Here is a 4,672-nt window from a genome sequence, read left to right as displayed (position 1 = left end):
CCCTCCCCCCTCTCATGTGCTCTCTCTCTCATTCTGTCTCTCAAATAAATAAATAAAATATAAAATAAAATAAAATAAAATAAAAGAATTCCTCATATCAATGAGGTCATATGATACATGTCTTTCTCTGTTTGACTTATTTCGCTCAACATAATACCCTCCAGTTCCATCCACGTCGTTGCAAATGGCAAGATCTCATTCCTTTTGAGGGCTGCATAATATTTCATTGTATATTTATACCACATCTTCTTTATCCATTCATCTGTCGATGGACATCTTGGCTCTTTCCAGTTTGGCTATTGTGGACATTGCTGCTATAAACATCGGGGTGCACGTACCCTTTCGGATCCCTACTTTTGTATCTTTGGGGTAAATACCCAGTAGTGCAATTGCTGGACCATACGGTAGCTCTATTTTCAACTTTTTGAGGAACCTCCATACTGTTTTCCAGAGTGGCTGCACCAGCTTGCATTCCCACCAACAGTGTAGGAGGGTTCGATATGGGGAGTTCTTTACGATGTGTGTGTACATGTGTGTATGCATCTACATGAGTTCCTATGTGAGTTTAGTATGTACATATTGGTCTTCATTGCCTGAACAAGGAACCAGGAATGTGCACAGTACCTCCTGCACTCAGATTTCAAACACATGGGCACTATAGACAGGTAGCACCTAGCCCCCAGATGCCTCTGAGATGTCTTGGGCTCAGGAAGGGGCTTTAGTTATGTTCTAAGTCATTGACTCAGCTGCGGGACTTGAGGCCATTTGGAGCACATGGTGAGCAACCCTCAAATCCCTGTGTCAGCCATCAGGGTAGAAATGAGATTTGAGGTTGAGTAGCAGAGCTCCTGTCTAGGTGTTAAGGCTAGCAGACAGTGGGACCTGAGGTGGTCAGGACTGAAGATTCTGGCATTGACATCCCTGAGGAAAGAGCCAGTATCCCAACCTCTAGCATCAGAGGTAGCAGTAGGAACAAGTGACAAGTGACAAGAACTCATGTCCAAAGTCATCTCCATGGAAAGTGGCAGTGTGTGTATTGGAGCTTCCAGCATCTGTGTGGGGCTGGCTGCAGATCTGGGGACCAAATGCTATGGCCTGGAGACCTTTCTCTTCCCAAAAGCCAGACTCACTGGGCACTCAATGGGGAGGAAACATCAATGTCAGTGTAGATTTTTGGGAAACACTTTACAAGCCAAACCTGACCAGACATGTGTATCCCCTTTATGTAGAGCCTTGTGCTAGTGTCATAGGTCAGAGACACGCTGGGGAGGTAATGAGTGAGCAGGCAAAAGAGGAACTCAGGGCTTCTGTCCTCAGCTCTGTGACCACAAAGAGGCATTGCCACTCTGCTCTCAGATTCTCCCTGAACAGCATTAAGGCGGGGGCTGGGGGGGAGGGGCGGGAAGGATTGGGGATGTAGAAAGCACACACATGTTCAGGGAATAGTGTAGGCTCAAAAGTGACATGAGGAGAGCTGATGTGTACATCTAAGGCTGATTTCTGGCACACAGCTTGGTCAGATGAGCTGTTTTTACATAGGACTGGGATCACAGACTAATTATAATATATTCTCGAACGAGTATTATGGGTATGGTGCCAGTTCTGGGAAACCAACAGAGAAGAACCTCTATGCAGATATAGGAGTTGCTTGGCTTGCTCTTAGGGCAAGATATGGCATTCACCCTAAAAACGTGATCATACATGGCCAAAGTAGAGGTACAGCACCATTTGTAGATCTTCCTGTGTGGTTTGAGACTGCTGCTGTTTCTCTTTGTTCTCCTTTGACCTCCTGAATGCCTATCACTTTTCCTGATTCCAGAAGACCTACTCTTTTGATGCATTCCTAAACATTGACAAAATCTCTAAGATAACTTCACCAGCATTAGTAACTCATGGGACTGAATAAGGGACATAGAAGCCTAAGTAGGGAGACAGGTACGGAGTGATGGGACTAGGTTTACACAGGGGGCTATATAACCAGGCTCACAGAAATCCCAGATGTGGAGAAATAGACATGATATTTACAAGAACACCTTGTTTGGTCTCATGATATTTACAAGAACACCTTGTTTGTTCTCATGATAGTTAAGATGCCACCATGTTTGTTCCAAATATAGACATGATATTCACAAATCCACCATGATATTAACAAGAAATTTACCAAGTTCCCTGGTTAGTTTCCCATAAATGGCAGACAATAAAAGCACTCAGTGGCGACCCATTTGGGACCCCCCTCACTCTCAAGAGCTCTTTTCTTTCCTTTCTGTTCTCACCTTCACTTAACAAACTTTTTTTTTTAATTTTTCATTTAAATTCAATTTATTAATATATAGTGTATTTTTAGTTTCAGAGGTAGAGTTCAGTGATTCATCAATCTTATATAATGCACAGTGCTCATTACATCACTGCCTCCTTAATGTCCATCACCCAGTTACCCCATCCCGTCACCCCTCTCCCCTCCAGCAGCCCTCAGTTTTTCTTATGATTAAAAGTCTCTTATTTGGTTTCTCTCACTCTCTGATTTCCTCTTGTTTTATTTTTCCTCCTTCCCCTATGATCCTCTGTTTTGTTTCTTAAATTCCACATATAAGTGAGATCATAGGATAATTGTCTTTCTCAAATTGAATTATTTCACTTAGCATAATACCGTCTAGTTCCATCCATGTCGTTGCAAATGGCAAGATTTTTTTTTTTCCAATGGCTAGTAGTATTCCATTGTGTGTGTGTATGTATATATATACATACATACATACCACATCTTCTTTATCCATTCATCTGCCGATGGACATCTGGGCTCTTTCCATAGTTTGGCTGTTGTGGACATTGCTGCTATAAACATTGGGGTGCACGTGCCCTTTCAGATCACTACATTTATGTCTTTAGGGTAAATACCTAGTAGTGCCATTGCCACATCATAGGGTAGCTCTATTTTCAACGTTTTGAGGAACCTCTATACTGTTTTCCAGAGTGGCTGCACCAGCTTGCATTCCCACCAACAGTGTAAGAGGGTTCCTCTTTCTTCACATTCTCACCAACATCTGTGATTTCTAGACTTGTTCATTTTAGCCATTCTGACTGGTGTGGTATCTCATTGTGGTTTTGATTTGTATTTCCCTGATGCCAAGTGAGGTTGAGCTTTTTTTCATGTGCCTGTTGGCTATTTGTATGTCTTCTTTGGAGAAATGTCTGCTCATGCCTTCTGCCCATTTCTTGACTGGGTTTTTTGTTCTTTGGGTGTTGAGTTTGATAAGTTCTTTATAGATTTTGGATACCAGCCCTTTATCTGTTATGTCATTTGCAAATATCTTCTCCCACTCTGTAGATTGTATTTTGGTTTTGTCAGCTGTTTCTTTTGCTATGCAGAAGCTTTTTATCTTGATGAAGCCTCAATAGTTCATTTTCACACTTAATAAACTTTCAACTTCACTTTACCCTTTTGTCCACAAGATTCATTCTTCAACTCCGTGAGACAAGAAAAGAAGCCTGAAACCCTGCAACAGGACTGAAGATGAAGTCAGTGACTTTTCACATGGCCTCACATTGCTTGAGCATTGTTAAAGAACCTAGGAGCCTCCGTGGGTCGAAGTGGCAGGGCACAATGATGTGGAACTTTATGGACAGTACCTTGAAAGGTTGAAACACTTTGGGTCACAGGAACTGGTCAACTTGTAAAATAGTCTATGCATTAGTAACTGGGTTTTCTTTTCTTGCTGCACTGCACTCTTTGGTAAATAACAAAACCTAAAGATTTTGTTTGCAAGTCGTGTCAGTTGTTTTCATAAATGTAAAGTTAACGATTTATTAACATACTTAATGAAGGTTTTAATAACCAGAACTAGATACTGGAAATAACAGTATCATGCAGTTAGGCTGTGTAACTTATATTTTTTTTGTGAATTTTTTTAAACATTAAAATGACTAGTGTATGAAATTTTAATTCTATAAAATCAAATGCTATAAAAGTATTGCCAAATGTTTTGCATATCAGAAACAAATTTATAAATATTTTTAAACCATCTCAATGGACTAAATCTTATCCATGTATACAAATGTAGTATTTTTGCAATTAAAAGCTTTACATCTAAAATAATTCAAGTACTCAGAATAAACTGTATGAAAACGTGCAAGTTCACTAGAGATGACCTAAACCCTGTTGTAGAGGGGTAGATGTTTAAATGAATATTTTATTGTAAAATACATCAAATTTTCTGTATTCCCTAGTTACCACACATTCTCTCCTTTCAAAAAATGATGTAAGTCTTAATTTTTATGACATCTATTAATTTAGCAACTAGTTACCTCGTAAATGAGAAGACATGATACCAGTGAATTTTAACTAGTTCTTACTTATGAGGCTACTACTTAAAATACTCGTTTTTGTTGTTTAAACGGCATTTAGAGCTTCAGGAATGATTTTGTTTCCAACGTTTTTGCTGTTGTTGTTTTATTTAAATTCAACTAGCCAACATAGAGGCCATCATTAGTTTTTGACATAATGTCCAATGATACATTAGTTGCATACAACATCCAGTGCTCATTACATCACCTACCCTCCTTAATGCTGATCACCCAGTTACCCCATCCCCCCACACACACCTCCCTATCTACAACCCTCGGTTTGTTTCCCAGAGTCAAGAGTCTCTCATGGTTTGTCCCCCTCCCTGATTTCTTC

The 4,672-nt window shown here is 40.1% G+C and overlaps 1 pseudogene; it reads left to right on the top strand.

The window, feature by feature from the left end:
• Positions 1-1,511: 1,511 nt before the first annotated feature.
• On the top strand, positions 1,512-3,672 carry LOC102745887 (alpha/beta hydrolase domain-containing protein 17B pseudogene; annotated as a pseudogene).
• The last annotated feature ends 1,000 nt before the right edge of the window (positions 3,673-4,672 follow it).

This window comes from Leptonychotes weddellii, unplaced genomic scaffold, assembly GCF_054177405.1.
Source record: "Leptonychotes weddellii isolate Sample4059 unplaced genomic scaffold, ASM5417740v2 HiC_scaffold_12888, whole genome shotgun sequence".
NCBI classification, from domain to species: domain Eukaryota; kingdom Metazoa; phylum Chordata; class Mammalia; order Carnivora; family Phocidae; genus Leptonychotes; species Leptonychotes weddellii.
This window is presented reverse-complemented; position numbering and strand designations above follow the sequence as displayed.